Raw genomic sequence first — 19,271 nt, forward strand, 5'->3', positions numbered from 1 at the left:
TTGACTCAAATGTCTCTCAAAACACAACCCAATAAAACCTCATTTCCAAACACAAAACAAAACCAAAAGTGTCAAGGAGTTTGAGTTGCAACTATTACTAAGTTTGTGGTGTCAAAACTAGGTTGTTGTTGTGTTTGGGTTCGAGAATGAAGCAAAAAGCTTGGAAGAGGGTGGCTATGGTTGTTGTGGTAGGAAATGGAAGAGAAGGAAGTTGTATGTTTATATGGTAGTGGTGAATGATTATGTAAGTGAAGGTTACAAGTTTGCTACTGTTGTTGTTGTATGAAGATGGTGGATTTTTTACATTGTGGATGGGTGGTTCAAAGAAGAAAAGAGGGTTTGGGTGAGTTAGGGTTTAGGTGGAAAAGAGGGAGATTGAATGTGATTTTGGCATAGGTTTAATGGCTTTCAAGCTTGAAAAATAAGGGGGGATAATGCTCTATTTATAGAGGAAGCAAAGGGGTCGAAGTGGGTGAAAGAAAATCACTTTGTGGTGAAAAAATAGAGTTACTATTGTTGTCTGCGCAGGTTTAATCGATTACCATGATTTGGGTAATCGATTACACCATCCAAAATGGCTTGGAAATCAATTTTTTTTCTGTGTAATCGATTACCATGATTAGGGTAATCGATTACATAGTCCAAAAATTGATTTTTCCCTTATTTTGTCGGTTTTTTCCTACAGAACTTTAACCGGATAACCCCAGCTTTTCCCAGGTGTAAACACCATTCCTTGAGTCCGTGTATAATGTCTTTGGTTATGAAAGTTCAATGAAATTGTGATGATGAAATAATGAATGCATGCATGTGCAGTAGGGCCGTGAATCAGATGAAAGTTGTATTCGGGTGCGGTGAACTTTGGGGTATGATAGCTGCCCCTATTTAATCTTTTCGAACCTGAATGTTTAGATAGCAACGACTTCCACACATCCAAGGTAAGAGAGAATTAAATACAAAAATTATCCAAAAAATTTCCCTATTGGGAATGAGTTAATGTGATATGAAGTGACGGGTATTTATGAAGGTTATTCATAGGATGGAAAATAAATTTGATATGAATCCCTAGCGACAGCTGGGGAGGTTTTAGTTCAGTGATGCTTCCTATCATTGGATGGGAAGATTTTAGTTCACTGACGCTTCCTTGCAACGGCTAGGAATACCTGAAATTTAAAGATGTGAATCCCTAACGATAGCTGGGGAGGTTTTAGTTCAGATATGCTTCCTAGTAACAGCTGGGAAGATTTTAGTTCAGTGACGCTTCCTAGCAATAGTTGGGAATACCTGAAATCTAAAGACGTAAATACCTAGCGACGGTTGGGAAGGTTTTAGTTCAGTGACGCTTCCTAGCAACAGCTGGAATACCTGAAATCCAAAGAGGTAAATCCCTAGCAATGGCTGGGGAGGTTTGAATTTGAAAATGTCAATCCCTAGCAACGGCTGGGAAGGTTTGAATTTTTAAAGTGTCAGTCCCTAGCAACGGCTGGGAAGGTTTAATTTTTGAAATTGTCAATCTCTAGCAACGGCTAGGAAGGTTTGAATTTTTAAAGTGTCAATCCCTAGCGACGGCTGGGAAGGTTTGAATTTTTAAAGTGTCAGTCCCTAGCAATGGCTGGGAAGGTTTGATTTTTGAAATTGTCAATCCCTAGAAACGGATGGGAAGGTTTGAATTTTCAAAGTGTCAATCCCTAGCAACGACTAGGAAGGTTTGAATTTTGAATTTGTCAATCCCTAGCAACGATTGGGAAGGTTTGATTTTTTGATGACATGCACAAGACAAAGGGGTACTTGCAAGAGACAAGTGTAAAGATAACTTGATGATCCTTGTAGCGGTAAATTCATGACCATTAAGCTATGGATAAACTTAACGTCAATAAAACCAGAGTCGCCACCGCGCTTTTATTGTTTCCAAGGGAAAAGGGAAAAGTACGAACAAAACCCAAAGATAAGAAGTTTTCAAATCAAAACTAATAAAATGCCAGAGATTACAGGTAAGGGGGTTGGTTACACAGAGGGAAGGTGTTAGCACCCAAAGTGTCTTAGGTACTCCTAGGGAGCCATTTTTTGTGTGCATATGTGTGTTTCTACAAAATGATGTTTGTAATAAATTGAATGTGGGGATGAGAGAAGAATTCATTAATTATATTTTTGTGTTTGACAAGACCTTCGGACTTGTGCCAATGTACTAACATAAAATGAGGGATCAAAACCTCGTAGTTCGTGGTATCAATTTCAAAATGAGTGAATTGCTTTTAACAAAATTTTAAGTTTAAATAAGTCACAAAAGGCCTAAAAAGGTTTGAATGGGTGTTAGTTATTTTTGTCTTTTGAAAATTTTAAGTCAACATGATTAGATTCATTTACAAGTTTGATTAAGAAAATGAGTTTGAAAATGCAATGGCATAAGGCCAAAGTTTCTAATTTGAAATATGGTCTAAGTTTATAAATCAAAAGCAAAGAAGATTTTTAAAGGAGGGAGAGATTTAAAATTAAAGAAGTGGGGAGGAGATGAAGAGACTAATCCTAAGCAAAATTTTAAAAGTTAAGAGTTGAAAAGATCTGACCAATGGGTTGCAATCCAATAGACAAGAATGTCATATAGAAACCCAAATTTCCCTTAGACTTTAGAGTCAAGCAATGTCAATACACAAATAGCAAGATGAATTGCAAGGCATTAAATAAAGGTAGTGATAACGCGAAAACACATCAGATAATTGCCTTAATTTACACCCTAAGATCACATCATTTCGATTAATATCCCGATTATTGCGCAAGTATTCGTGTTGTTTTTGCAGGTATTTGAATCTCCATGCACTAAAGAGCAAAATGAAGAAAAGGAAGAAAAAGAAGAAGAAACAAGTGAAAAAGCACAGAAAAACCAGAAAAACAGATTATGCAGATTTTGCTGATGCGACAATTGCCACACATTCATGACGCTCGTCACGACCCAGACTGTGACGACCGTCACAGGCCCATGACGAGCGTCACGCGGCCACAAAGTGCGCTTTGAAGCAGTCAGCAACAGGCACCCAAACGTGCCTAAATCTCCTCCAACAAACTTTTCCCACGGATTCCTCTCTCAAGACCAAGTCTTCCTTGATTTTCTCAACTACCAAGACCTAATGGACACTATATAAAGGACTCAATTGGGAAAAATTGGGGACGCCTACTTTGATATTTACGCTCTGCAATTTAATTTTCAACTTTCCAGCATTCAACATTTTTTTTTCTTTCCAGCAACCTTGTTTCCGTTGCCTTATTGTATTCGCCATTCTTTTCATAGTTTCCCTTTTCCAGTTAGTTTTCCAGTTAGCCATAGTAGTAGTTTCCTACACCGGGGAACTACTACACTTTATTTAATTTTAAGTAGTAATCTGTATTGAAGAAGCAAAGCCTACCGACTTGTGGGGGACTGCTCGAGTGCTCCAAGAATCGCTATACATTGTACTTCGATCTCCAGGGTTTTATTGAATTATTATTATTATTGCCCATTTATTGTTATAAGCATGTTTGCCGCAATGTTGATCTGTTTATGCCTTGCGTTTGCTTTAATTAATATGTCTAGCTAAACTACAGGTATCGGTATGTAACAACTTAATTTGATGGGATTTAATAATAACCGGTGAAAACCCTTTTCTCAAATAACCTTTTAGGCTGAAGTTTTTAATTTTAATTTAATTAACTTTATCACAAAAGCGTGAAAATCTATTTAATACGATTTTTCCACGAGAGTGGGAAATTAACTAAGGTGAGAACCAACAATAGCGAGAGCGTGAGGCTCGAGCTGGATAGTAAAAATTAGGCATTGAGTTTAAAAATAGCGAGAGCACTTTAAAAACAATTAGAACTTCTTTATTTTCAAAAATTAATTTTGACTTCAAATGGGACAGCGAGAGCGTACATTCTGACTCAAGGTTATAGGCCGAATCAACAACCACGAGAGTGTGAGATAAAGTCTTTTAAATAAACATTTTCTACTCAGAGATATTTGGCATTTAAACTATTCACCGGTGACTTATCGAATCCCTGACGATCAATGAGCTGCATACTGATCCCTTCCATTAATTCTTTCTTAAAACCAAAAATTTCCCATAGATTTACTATATTACCCTGAACTTCTACTAATCAATTCCTTTAGCTAAACATAGTGACGTTAGTAGCACTAGTTTGACCATAGGTCCTTGTGGGATCGATATCTTTTAAAACTAAAGCTACTAGACTGTGCACTTGCAGTCTAGTACTCGACAGACTATATTTTATATATAGCCACGACAAGCATCAAGTTTTTGGCGCCGTTGCCGGGGACCTGTTTTAGTCGAATAGTGCGATTCTTTCGTTGCACGGTATAGACTAAGGTAAAAAAAAAACTAATCTTCTCTCCCTTCTTTCCCTGATTGTATGCCAAGTACTCGCTCATAAGGCAATAAATTAGCACCACCAATCCTTGAATTAGAGCGTTTCCTATACGTGAGACGCCGAATACACGAATATCATCAAAAGTACGGTATTCCCGATATCTCCTTTCCTCCTAAATCAGAAGAAAAACCAAACATGGCTGAACAAGGACCCCAAAATCGTCCTCTTAAATTCTACGCTACCCCATCTCAACAAGAACCTCACAACAACATTGTTGTCCCCTCTATTAATCGAAACGATATCGAGCTGAAACCCTCACTCTTATCAGTCGTCCAACAACATCAATTTGCTGGAAATCCAACAGAAGATCCTAATGAACACCTGACTAAGTTTGTGCAGTACGCCGATACTGTAAAAGTGAATGGTGTATCTCAAGATGCGATAAGACTGCGCCTTTTTCCCTTTTCACTAAGAGACAAAGCTTGGGCTTGGTTGCAACCCTTGCCCTCCAACTCCGTTACAACATGGGAGGAACTGAAGAACGTCTTCTTATCCCGATACTTTCCGCCGAGCAAAACTGCTATGCTGAGAGCCCAAATCAACAGATTCAAGCAAAAAGATGTTGAATCTCTCTATGAAGCGTGGGAGAGATACAAGGACATGATGAGAATATATCCACATCACGGTCTAGAAGAATGGGTGATCATTCACACATTTTATAATGGGCTGCTGTATAACACAAGACTTACAATAGACGCTGCCGCGGGCGGTGCACTTATGGATAAGCCATACACCGAAGCCTATCAACTCATTGAAAACATGGCCCAAAACCATTGCCAATGGGGAGGTGAACGAACTCCAGTGGAAAAGTCCCAGACTAAGGGTGGAATGTACGAAATCAGTAGCCTTGACCACGTTCATCCAAAGGTAGATGCCCTTGTCCAAAAATTAGATAACTTGACCATACCACCCGTAGCCACCGTGGCTGCTGTAACTCCAAACTGTGAGTTATGTAGAAACCCTGGACACACTGTACAAGAATGTCAAATATTAGAAGGAGTCCCAACAGATCAAGTGAACTACACACAAGAAAATCCCTATTCAAATACCTACAACCCCGGTTGGAAAAACCATCCTAATTTCTCGTATAAGAATAGCAATGCCCTTTATGCACCTGGCCAAGCACCCGTTGTTCCGCCTGAATATCAATAGCCAGCTAATAATGCTCCTAACATGCCTAGGAAGTCAAATCTCGAGTTGATGATGAAAAGCTTCATAGCTACTCAAGCTCAAACAAACAAGGACTTCCTGAACCAAAACATACATACTAGCAAGCAACTTAAACAACTAGCAAATAAAGTAGACGCCTTAGCCACCCACAATAAAATGCTTGAAACACAGATTTCACAAGTGGCTCAACATCAGGCGTCTACAGCCGCTTCAGCTGGAACATTTCCTGGACAGTCGCAACCTAATCCAAAGGGACATGCAAATGCCGTTATATTGAGGAGTGGAAAAGAAGTAGATGGACCCGTAGATCCAAGACTCCAAAACCCTGCCATGTACCAAAAACCAGATAAAACCTCAACTGAGCAGGTTAATGAACCAAAGGAAACAAACGATAATACCCAGGAGGCCGAAGAGAAAGAGAGACCTTATGTGCCTTCACCTCCTTATAAACCACCTATTCCGTATCCTCAAAGACTCAAAAGTTCTAAGACTGTGAATCAATTTAGGAAATTTGTTGAGCTTCTGAAGCAATTAAACATTACGATACCCTTTACAGAAGCCATCACACAAATGCCCTCCTATGCCAAATTTCTTAAGGAAATCCTATCCAATAAGAAAAAGATTGAGGATGACGAAACAGTTACACTTACTGCCGAGTGTAGCGCCATAATCCAGAATAATATGCCTCCCAAATTAAAAGACCCGGGTAGTTTCTCCATACCTTGTGTCATTGAAAAATTCGTCATAGACAAAGCTCTATGCGATCTAGGAGCCAGCATTAGCGTAATGCCCCTAACCATTTGTAGAAGGCTCAGTATGGGAGAATTAAGACCGACAAAGATGTCCGTTCAATTAGCTGGCCGCTCGATTAAATACCCTGTCGGTATACTAGAGAATGTCCTAGTTCATGTAGGTCAATTTTACATTCCTACCGATTTCATAATCATGGACATTAAAGAAGATGCCAGTACACCTATCATTCTAGGAAGGCCATTCTTGGTTACCGCCGGAGCCATAATAGACGTAAAGAGAGGTAAGCTGACATTCGAAGTTGGAGAGGAAAAGGTTGAATTCATCTTAACCCAATTCTTACAAGCGCCAGCTATAGACGACACCAACTATCTGCTTGATGTCATAGACGAATGCGTGAGAGAAATGGAGATGGAAAAAACCACATATTCTGAAATAATGAAAATCCAAATCCCTCCAATCCTTGAAGACAATAATTGGCATGAACCATATCAAAACGAAAGTCTAAGTGAATGCTTAGCACTTACACCCGACCACATGCCATGCCCAAAGACACCTGACTTGGAATTAAAACACTACCAAAGAACCTAAGATACGAATTCCTAGACACTGAACTAAAAAGACCAGTAATAGTCAACGCTGACTTAGGACAAATGGAAACTGAGAAACTATTAGATGTCCTAAGAAAATATCCAACAACGTTAGGATATAACATCGCCGATCTAAAAGGAATAAGTCCTTCAATCTGTATGCATCGTATTATGCTGGAGGAAGACTGTAAAACCTCTAGAGAGCACCGAAGAAGGATCAACCCAATCCTAAGTACCGTAGTCAAGGATGAAGTAAAGAAACTTTTAGACGCTGGAATCATATACCCGATCTCAGATAGCCAATGGGTCAGCCCCGTTCATGTAGTACCCAAGAAAGGAGGTGTTACAGTTGTTAAGAACGAGAAGGGCGAATCCATAGCACAAAGAGTTGTGACCGGAAGTAGAATGTGTATTGACTATAGAAAACATAATAAAGCCACTCGTAAAGATCATTTCCCTCTACCTTTCATAGATCAACTGCTTGAACAACTGGCTAAGCATTCTCACTTCTGCTATCTAGACGGTTATTCAGGATTCTTCCAAATCCCAATCTATCCTGACGACCAAGAAAAGACTACCTTCACATGCCCTTATGGTACATTCACCTACCCACGAATGCCATTTGGCCTATGTAACGCTCCCGCAACATTTCAAAGATGCATGATGGCAATCTTCACAAATTTTATAGATGACATCATGGAAGTCTTTATGGACGATTTTTCTATTTGCGGTCAGAGTTTCAAAAGATGACTATCTAACCTCGAATTGGTACTCGAAAGATGCGTAAAAGTAAACCTCGTTTTAAACTGGGAAAAATGCCATTTTATGGTTCAACAAGGAATTGTATTAGGTCACGTGGTATCTGATAGAGGAATTGAAGTGGACAAAGCCAAAATCGAAATTATAGAGAACCTTCAACCTCCAAAAAACGTTTGAGAAATAAGAAGCTTTCTAGGACACGCCGGTTTCTACCGACGTTTTATTAAAGATTTCTCAAAAATAACCAAGCCACTTACAGGATTATTAATGAAATACGCTGACTTCATATTTGATGAAAAATGCTTAACAGCGTTCAACCAACTGAAAACATCTTTAATCACCGCACCCATAATGCAACCACCTGACTGGAGATTACCATTTGAAATCATGTGCGATGCGAGTGATTACGCAGTGGGCGTAGTACTAGGACAAAGGAAGGATAAGAAGCTTCACGCTATTTACTATGCGAGTAGAACACTTGATCCTGCCCAAATGAACTACGCCACCACTGAAAAAGAACTTCTAGTTGTCGTGTTCGCATTGGACAAATTCCGTTCCTACCTGGTGGAGGCGAAAATTATCATCTATACCGACCACGCGGCTATTAGATATTTGTTAAGTAAGAAGGATGCCAAACCAAGACTTTTAAGATGGATCCTGCTCTTACAAGAATTTGATTTAGAAATAAAAGATAAGAAAGGTACTGAGAACGTAGTAGCAGACCACTTATCTCGTATCGAAGGGAACAAGCCTGAACATATCCCAATTAATGACGATTTCCCTTACGAACGACTCATAGCCCAAATGGACAGTGATATGTCTGAACTGACGTTAAACGATACAGAAATAGAAGAACCCGTGGAAGAAGTACACGCGAATGCAACTCTACCATGGTACGCTGACTTTGTCAACTACCTAGCCGTCAGAGTACTTCCACCGGACCTATCTTATCTACAAAAGAAAAAGTTCTTTCATGACCTAAAACAGTATTACTGGGAAGAACCCCTTTTTTCAAAAGAGGGACCGACGGTATTTTCCGTCGATGTGTTCCTGAAGATGAAATCGAAGATATAATCTCTAATTGCCATTCCTCCCCCTATGGAGGGCATGCAAGTACCTCAAAGACCTGCACTAAGATCCTGCAATCCGGCCTATTTTGGCCTACTCTATGGAAAGACGTCCATAACGCAGTTATAAAATGCGACCGGTGCCAACGCACTGGCAACATCTCAAGACGCGATGAAATGCCACAAACAGGAATCTTAGAAGTCGAAGTCTTTGACGTATGGGGGATTGACTTCATGGGACCATTCCCATCTTCTTTAGGTAATATATACATACTCGTTATTGTCGACTATGTTTCAAAATGGATTGAGGTTGTAGCTTCTCCAACAAATGACACACGAGTAGTGATCAAGGTATTCAAAAACATTATCTTTCCCAGATTCGGTGTGTCGAAACTAGTAGTTAGTGACGGTGGCTCCCACTTCATGTCGAATATATTTGGAAAACTCCTTATGAAGTATGGAGTTCGACACCGTGTAGCAACACCGTATCATCCACAAACTAGCGGGCAAGTCAAAGTCTCGAATCGATAAATAAAACAAATTCTTGAGAAGACCGTAGGAATATCCAGAAAGGACTGGTCATCCAAACTAAACGAAGCTTTGTGGGCCTATCGGGCGGCTTACAAAACCCCGATAGGAACCACACCCTTCAAACTAGTTTATGGTAAATCATTCCACCTCCCTGTAGAACTGGAACACAAAGCGTATTGGCCAATTAAAACCCTTAACATCAACTACACTTCCGCAGGCGAGAAATGGATTCTGGACATCCACGAATTAGAAGAGATGAGATTGGACGCTTACGAAAATGCCAGGATCTACAAAGAACGAACCAAAAGATGGCATGACAAACGCATTTCTATGAAGGAGTTTAAAGTCGACGATGTAGTACTACTATTTAATTCAAGACTTAAACTCTTTCCAGGAAAACTCAAATCTCGGTGGTCTGGTCCTTTCGAGATCACCAAGGTTCTGACTAGTGGCGCGATAGAAATAAAAGGTAGAAATAGCGACCCTTTTGTAGTAAACGGGCAGCGCTTAAAGCACTATCATAACATAGAAAACAGAGACTATTCGAATAGTCTCAGACTCATAGAGCTTCCCGCTCAACCCCAAACCTAGTACAACGCGACACTACTGTCGAACTTGCGACATTAAACAAAATGCTTAGTGGGAGACAACCCACCTTTTTATTTTCGTCATTTTTCTTACAATCTATTTTCTTCCTTTCTTTAATTTTCTTCTTTATTTTGTTTGCTCCCCCCTTCTTGATTCTTTGCAGTCACTCTTGTTGTTTCTAGTTACTAACTAAGACATATTGGATACTGACTAACAGGAAAACTACTAATTAGTTAGTTAATTACTTTCATCATGCAACAACCAGAGACAATTTTCAGAGGCAGAGTTCAACGCAGGCGGTATGATTATCTAGCCCGGAAGGATATGGGATTGACCATATATTATGATGGACCGACCATGGATAAATTAGGCATCTGAGATAGCATCCTATATATGTTTAACCAACTTGGGTGGGAGAACGCAGCCATTAAGAGACGGTTTGTCACGTAGCGTGAACTAACCTTAGAATTCCTGAGTTCCCTTGTATACATCCCTGAACATGGTTACGGACTTAACAAAGGGTTGATATCCTTTAGGTTATTTAGCATGGACTTCACCTACACCCGTCGAGACCTTGCTGATCTCCTACGATTTCCTAACGGCCCTTTCGTCTTTACTACCCGCCAGGAGGACCTTATCGATGACATTGATCTCGATGACTTCTGGGGTTGCATATCCGAAGAATCCAACCCAAACCCGAATGAGATGCACTCACAAATGATCCATAACCCTGCTATCCGTTATTTTCATAAAATACTAGCCCACACCTTATTTGGTAAGGAAGAGAATAACACCTTAGTGTCTCGAGATGAACTTTTCATCCTGTTGTGTATCGATCAAGGTCGACACGTCAATATAATGACATTCATGATGGAAAGATTTGTCCACCTTGCTAAGAATAACCGTACCCCACTAATCATAGGTGGCCTAGTTACCATGATAGCAAACGCCATAGGACTTGTACGCCCACTTTATGAGCTTATACCTTTTAGAAACATCCGACCCATGGATGTCGACTTTTGCTTTAATCGCAGAATCATAGGAAACGTTGGGACGGATACCTTTGATTATCTAATCAATAATGAAGTGGTTCGACTATTCACCTTGCCAAACCATGAGAAAACGAGTGTTCACAACCGAGACAACTGGCTCTATGACTTAGAGGAACACCCTATCGACCTACCTTCACCACCCGCTACACCGCCCAAATATGAGTGTGTTAATGACCCCATCCATAAGGAAGAATCTGACCCTGAAACACCTCCTAACTATTATAACATTGCTGAACTGGTTCCTCCATCTTGTGCTGATAATCATGCCATGCTCATCACCCGTCTGAATACTTTCCAAGCTGACATCACCATTGTGAAACAAGAGATAAAGCTCATACGCTTTGATGTCCTAGGCCTGATGGATATAGCCGTTGAGCAGTTTCATTATCTGAACGAAGCTGTTGCTGCATTGGGACAAAAACGTGGCTGAAACTACTGACCGCTGATTTCTCCTACTCGCACTAAGCAATGAGGACACTGCTTTGTTTTGTGTGGGGAGGGAGCACTTTTATTTATTGCATTACTTTTGTTCTATTGTTTTCATTTGCTATGTTATCTCTACGGTTCGATAGGGCGAACTACGGTTCGATCCCCCACAACCTTCAAAAAGGGGATATATAAAGGGGTACCACACTAGTGTACCAGACCCCCGTGCTAAGAAACGGATCAAAGTCACTAACCGGCTACTTCACTAAGTGCGTACGGAGGCAAAGGGCTTAATGTGATTGCGCTAGAATGAAACCGGGTGAAATAGAAATAGAGACACTAGGTCGAGCTATAATAGCATGATTCGAACTGGCTTGTGTAAAGGAGAGATCTATGATAAAGCTGAAAGCTCGTGTCGTCACAGGATCTTTGGTGTTTTACTCAATATCGGACATCCTATTAATCCACCTGACAACCACATACGAACGGGTAATGTATTCACGTTTAACTCTATTTTTCAAATTGTGTTTTCTTGAGGACAAGCAAAGATTCAAGTTTAGGGGAGTTTGATAACGCGAAAACACATCAGATAATTGCCTTAATTTACACCCTAAGATCACATCATTTTGATTAATATCCCGATTATTGCGCAAATATTCGTGTTGTTTTTGCAGGTATTTGAATCTCCATGCACTAAAGAGCAAAATGAAGAAAAGGAAGAAAAAGAAGAAGAAACAAGTGAAAAAGCACAGAAAAACCAGAAAAACAGATTATGCAGATTTTGCTGATGTGATGATCGCCACACATTCATGACGCTCGTCACGACCCATACTGTGACGACCGTCACAGGCCCATGACGAGCGTCACACGTCCACAAAGTGCGCTTTGAAGCAGTCAGCAACAGGCACCCAAACGTGCCTAAATCTCCTCCAACAAACTTTTCCCACGGATTCCTCTCTCAAGACCAAGTCTTCCTTGATTTTCTCAACTACCAAGACCTAATGGACACTATATAAAGGACTTAATTGGGAAAATTGGGGACGCCTACTTTGATATTTACACTCTGCAATTTAATTTTCAGCTTTCCAACATTTAGCATTTTTTTTTCTTTCCAGCAACCTTGTTTCCGTTGCCTTATTGTATTCGCCATTCTTTTCATAGTTTCCCTTTTCCAGTTAGTTTTCCAGTTAGCCATAGTAGTCGTTTCCTACACTGGGGAACTACTACACTTTATTTAATTTTAAGTAGTAATCTGTCTTGAAGAAGCAAAGCCTCCCGACTTGTGGGGGACTGCTCAAGTGCTCCAAGAATCGCTATACTCTGTACTTCGATCTCTAGGTTTTTATTGAATTATTATTATTATTTCCCATTTATTGTTATAAGCATGTTTGCCACAATGTTGATCTGTTTATGCCTTGCGTTTGCTTTAATTAATATGTTCGACTAAACTACCGGTATCGGTATGTAGCAACTTAATTTGATGGGATTTAATAATAACCGGTGAAAACCCTTTTTCTCAAATAACCTTTTAGGCTGAAGTTTTTAATTTAAATTTAATTAACTTTATCACAAAAGCGTGAAAAGCTATTTAATACGATTTTGCCACGAGAGTGGGAGATTAACTAAGGTGAGAACCAACAATCGCGAGAGCGTGAGGCTCAAGCTGGATAGTAAAAATTAGGCATTGAGTTTAAAAACAGCGAGAGCACTTTAAAAACAATTAGAACTTATTTATTTTCAAAAAGTAATTTTGACTTCAAATGGGACAGCGAGAGCGTACATTCTGACTCAAGGTTATAGGCCGAATTAACAACCACGAGAGTGTGAGATAAAGTCTTTTAAATAAATATTTTCTACTGAGAGATATTTGGCATTTAAACTATTCACCGGTGACTTATCGAATCCCTGACGATCAATGCGATGCATACTGATCCCTTCCATTAATTCTTTCTTAAAACCGAAAATTCCCCTTAGATTTACTATATTACCCCCGAACTTCTACTAATCAATTCCCTTAGCTAAACATAGTGACGTTAGTAGCACTAGTTTGACCATAGGTCCATGTGGGATCGATATCTTTTAAAACTAAAGCGACTAGACTGTGCACTTGCAGTCAAGTACCCGACAAACTATATTTTATATATAGCCACGATAAGCATCAGATAGCCACATCCAAACTTAGATACTCCATGAACTTCTTCATAATTCCCTATGTATCAGATGACTTCAAAGATAAACATTAGACACATGTTCAAAATAACAACTCCCATACGACCATGTTGCATATGAACTCAAATGGGATCTTCAATATTTACGTCAGAGGAAAATTCACTTCACAAGCACTTGGTTTCATGAAAGTTGGCATTGGCCAAGTCCTTTGCATAGGGAGTGTTTCCTAATTCTAAGTCCAATGTCTCAGATCAAATCAAACAGTCCACACAAATGTCTTTTAGGGTTTTTGTTCTTATTATGTACTTTAAAGTCAAAGGACCATAAACACAAACAAGTATATATAATCACAAGGTATGGCTCAAGTGAGCAAAGTGAAAATGACATTAAAGTAAACAAGTTAAATGGTATGAATAATGACAAATGAATAAAGGCTTAAAATTAAAGTGCATAAAATTAAGTGGCTTGAAATTAAATGTTAGTTGTTAATTGATTAAAAGTTAGTATTGCTTTTGCTTTTGTTTTGTTTAAGTCATTCTTTGGAGAACACTAAATCCACTATTCACAAGCCTTGATCCTTGAACCAAGACATCTTCCAAAGGAAGGAAAAAAGGCCAAGTTTCCACACAATACCATGTAAGAGGGGAGACTTACAATCTCACTTACTAGAATGCTATGCCTTTTATGTCAAAATTTAGCGCTATGTTAAGCAATCGTAATTGGACTTATGTAGAAGTCACAACTATTTGAGGTTGGGCAATAGAAATCTTGGTGTTAATGCATGTTAGAGACATAGTATAATGAACTATGCTCCTAAAACATGCCACACACAAAAAGAATATGCAAAATAGTGGACCTAATCTCATCCATACTTATGTTGATTTTGTAATCAACTAGCCTTAGGATATAGAGATATCATAGGTCCATGACATGAATGAGAAAAGAATGGGATCAAGATGAAGATGGAGGGGAAAATGAAATGAACACAAATTGGTCAAAAGAGGACTTTTATCAAATTAAAATCATTCATTCATTTTGGGAGATGAAATATATATTTCATCAATCCCCTAAATCCAATGATTTTAACACAATAAAGTCAAATCATCCTTGACCAAAGCTCAACAACACAAGTCAAACTCAACAAGTCAATTTCAAAAGCTCAACACAATTTATTTTGCAATTAAACAATAAAAGTCAATTAAAATATGTATTATATTAAATTATGTTTTATCAAAATCCTAAAACCTCATCAAAACACCAAATAAATGGCCATGAGATTTATCATAGGTCAAAAAAGGTCAAAGGACCTCGGAGAAAAAATTTCATAACTTTTGGAAATTTAAAAGTATTTTTAAAAAATTAAAAATATTCACAAAAATAATTAAATCATGAAAAATATTAATAATGATCCAAAAAATAATTTTAACTCAGAAGATGAAAGAGGATTTTATTTTAAAAAATTTGGTGAAAATCTCATGTTTTTTGGATCAATATTAAAATTAATATGAATTAAAGAAAATAAACCAAATAAAATGAAAATCATAAAATAGGAAAAAACGTGGACCGCTTGATCTCCCTCATTAATTGAGGTGGCAGATCAAGTGGCTACTAGCGCGCGTTCTATGATGGGCACAAGTCAAAGCGTTGTATGGATGGTAATCAAAACCAATGCGCAAGATTATAACATTTAAAAGGGATCATGTGTTTCAGATGAGCGTCAGCACACCTTCGGAGCCAAAGCTCCGATCTCCTTCTCCGGTGAGCTCCCCCGGACTGGTTCACTCACAACCATCACCAAAATAAAAAAGAATGACATGAATTTAAAGTAAAAATTCTCTGGAGCTCGAATCTGGCCTCAATGTCTCTGAGTTGAAAGATACATGGATTTTAAATTTGAGGTGCATGATCTGAGTTGCTTCGATTTGACCCCAGCGCAACTCAATCTTGTTGCCTACATTGGTAGGACTTCAGATAGTCAAAGATCAAGAAGAATTATGGAGAATTGAGGGATAATCGAAGAGATGAAAATTTCTGTAAAATACCTTCAATGCAGGTCTGTATGAACACGGTCTTGCTCTTGCTCTGGACAATTGATGGAGTCGAATTGGATGAACAAAAGGCATAGGACTCTTGGAGATTTGAATCTCAAAACAGGGTCCTTTGAATGATAGGGTTTTGGAGGTTGGCATTCAAAGTTGGCGCGCAGGGTCCTCAATTCTGATGGCAAGGGGTTCCATTTATAGCCATATGAATGCTAAATGCACACTTGAAATCAAAGTTCCAAAAATAGCAATGTACATTGCATGGGTGCATGGGCGTGTAACAGGCCTATGTAATCACTTTTTCTGGTCCATAATTGAGTACAAACATTGATGAAGTCATGTTAGAAAGCCATGTGTTTGTGTATGAAAGTTTCAAGTCCAATTGTGCCAAATGATCATCCATGTTCAAGCCATACGCAAGTCACTCATACCTTGTCCAAATAAGATGAATTTAGACTTTTTGGAAAGGTTAGATCAAGAGGAACAACTTTTATATTGAACACTTTTTCATTTGAAGCTTGGATCATGATGCATTTTGAGGTGGAAGTTTGGAAAATGAAACATACCAAAAAAAATTCTAAGTGTCAAGCCATATGTTCACTTATTCCACCTTGGCTAACTTTTTATGTGAGCTTCAAATGAGAAAATTTCCTTAATAAAAGTTGTATCTCTCTCAAACTACTTCAAAATAGTCACAAATTTTACCTCATTTGGATTTAATATGAAGGAGTTGTGCATTTTTGAAGTTGAGGAAAATCACTTGTTCAATGGCATTGGTCCAAAATGACCTATAATGTATCCTCATATCACATGCATATAAAAGTTGAATTTTCTCTTCCTCCAAACATCAAAGTTTAAGTAGACATCTTTAATTTGATTATGTAACTTGTAAATCTTTCATATCATAAAAATTGAGCAAGTTATAGCCTTGGGAAGTTGACCTCCAAAGTAGGGTTTAGACAAAATGACCTATAATCTTTCACCATAAAATATGACTTTCCAAGCAAAAATAGATCTAGACCTCATCACGAAAGTTGTTTGGAATGTCACTTATAGTAACGTTGCTATTGGAATAATTTTCATATAACACAAATTGTAGGAGATAGGGTCTAGGGAACCCCAGTTTTGATTAGATGAATTCTTCTGGTCAACCACCATGAACCAACATGCTAGCTTGCAATTCTCTTGACTTTTGGGACTCATGGGAGATCATATATGCATAAGATGATGAAATTTGAAGTATCACTTGAAATATTTGATCAATTGTTGAAGAAGCTTGTTGAAGAAGTCACATAAGATACTCAGATGAACAAGGGTTTCCAAGGCAAACCAATTCCAAACTCTTGATCATTTCTTGATCAAAATAACATGTAAGACTTATGAGGATTCATATATGATATCTATAGTCATAGTAGATCATTCTTGATTGAGCTACTTGCAATGAGGGTCTTAAACCCTATATACGGGCTTGATAGATCAAAGGTGAGCATGTGCACTACTTACAAAAGAGTTAGACAAATAAAAAGACATATTTTTGGTATTTTGGTTAGTAAATGATAAAGTACAAGGTATGATATAATCAAATGGTGCTTGGTGATCTCTCCTAATACAAACCCAATGAATGAGGGCTAAGGAGGATGCCAAGATGTGATCCCAATGCTAATGCATATGATAAGATAGCATGAGGGATCTTAGGGTCAAAATTGGGGTCTTACAGCTGCCCCTATTTAAGGACGTTCTAACTGAGGAGGAGAAGGTTAAAATCTTTGTATCAACTCAGTAGAATGGGCTTAAATAACAACATATAGAAACAAAATTTTGTCCCTAAGAGACCTCACGATGCATATAATATGAATGTAAAAATAAATCTATGTGGGGAAAATTTTGCCACAAAGGAAAAGAATCCAGAGAGACTGAAAGTCCGCAGGAGCATAATGTATTCTGTAAGGAAAACTCCTTGGGGAGACAGAGACTCTGGGTGGATAAAGAATTATGCGTAGGCCAGGCTACGACTCCAACTGCTAGGGGGACACGAGGAATTCCAAAAAAATAAATCAATGGAAAGACTCAGTCGGGGAATCAAAGACATCTGCGGGGGAAACAGGTAAGTCAAGACAACATTAAAATACTTGATCCGAACAGGGAAAGGCGATTTCACTAAGGAAATACGCACTCAGACTCGACTGGGGAAGAAATAATCTTCAACACAGGAGTAACAAAAGTATATCATCCACTACCGATTACTGGGTAAGGGGAGAATAACTCTGACATGGAGGACATTCGTTACCGGTTAGGGTAAACATATCAAGGATGACTCGCTGAAGGCAAACTAGGAGGTGTATTCATTACTGGTTACCGGGCAAGAATAAACTGTTGGGGGAAAGCCAAATAGGATTTACAACTACCAGTTACTGGGCAGAAGACCAAAGAGAGAATATCCGTCACTGGTTAAAGTAAACATATCAAGGATAGACTCAAAGGAAATAAAATCCGTCATCGGTTAAGATGAACATATCAAGGATAGACTTTCCTGGGGATGCTAGGAAGGATATCCGCCATCCGTTAGGATGAACACATCAAGGACAAACTTCTTGAAAAAGTAGGAATTACATCTATCGAATGCTGGATAGAATACCAAAAAGAGAATATTCGTCACCGGTTAGGATGAACATATCAAGGATAGACTCAGAGGGGAGAAAAATAGGAATTATATTTATCAGTTACTGGATAGAAAACCAAAAAGAGAATATTTGTCATCGGTTAGGATGAACATATCAAGGATAGACTCTGCAACGGGGAGCAAAGCAGGATTTACAACTACCGGTTATTAGGCAGAAGACCGCAAAGAGAAGGAAACCCGCCATCGGTTAGGATGACATATCAAGGATTAACTCTCTAGGGGAGAAATAGGGATTACAACTACCTCTTTACTGGGTAGAATACCAAAAAGAGAATAGCTGTCACCGGTTAGGATGAACATATTATGGATAAACTCAAAGCATGGGAAGAAAATATCTGTCATCGGTTAGGATGAACATATCAAGGATATACTTCCTGGGAAATGTGAAAATGAATCCGCTGGGCAGAAAAAGAGTCACTCTTGTCGGTTATTGGGCAAAAGTAACAAACCACAAACTAATAAGAATATTACCGATTACTGGGTAATAGACTCTTAGGGGACCAAGAGCATCTATCTAGGTAAGATCTAGAAAGAAAGGGTCAATCAAGACACAGCCCAATAAGGATATAACTCAAGGGGAGTTGTTCCATTCAGATACTCAATTGGGGAGGAAACTGAAATAATGATCTTCTATTAGGGAATAGCTCAGTGGGGAAAAGAGAAAGGTTAAAGTCTTTCTGCTTAAGGGGGATGACACTCTACAATTGAAAGAGGACAGACACACCAAATCTATATGGGAAAAGGTATCACCATAGCAGAGAATCAAGCTAACAATGAATCACAAAGTGTGACAATGCAATAATGAGGTTATATGAGTGTATATGTATATGTATATGTATATGTATATGTATATGTATACATGATAATCATGTTGACAGGACGATCACAAAGGATACAAACGTTGCTGATTTGAATCATCGATACAATTCTCGGCCAATCCGCACAAGAGGGAGACAACTGCTGAAGAAAAGATCAACTGATCTTGAAGGCTCGATCCTGGCTTAGGAAAGCACAAGGAGAGAATCTGCTGAGGA

The 19,271-nt window shown here is 38.7% G+C and overlaps 1 non-coding gene across 1 annotated transcript; it reads right to left on the reverse strand.

Annotated features, from left to right (window-relative positions):
• Positions 1 to 4,935: 4,935 nt before the first annotated feature.
• LOC127077700 (small nucleolar RNA R71) lies at positions 4,936 to 5,042 on the reverse strand. Its single transcript, XR_007787482.1, has one exon. It is a non-coding gene; the product is annotated as a small nucleolar RNA R71 (small nucleolar RNA).
• Between the last annotated feature and the right edge of the window lie 14,229 nt (positions 5,043 to 19,271).

Source organism: Lathyrus oleraceus, chromosome 4 (assembly GCF_024323335.1).
Source record: "Lathyrus oleraceus cultivar Zhongwan6 chromosome 4, CAAS_Psat_ZW6_1.0, whole genome shotgun sequence".
Taxonomy (NCBI): Eukaryota; Viridiplantae; Streptophyta; class Magnoliopsida; order Fabales; family Fabaceae; genus Lathyrus; species Lathyrus oleraceus.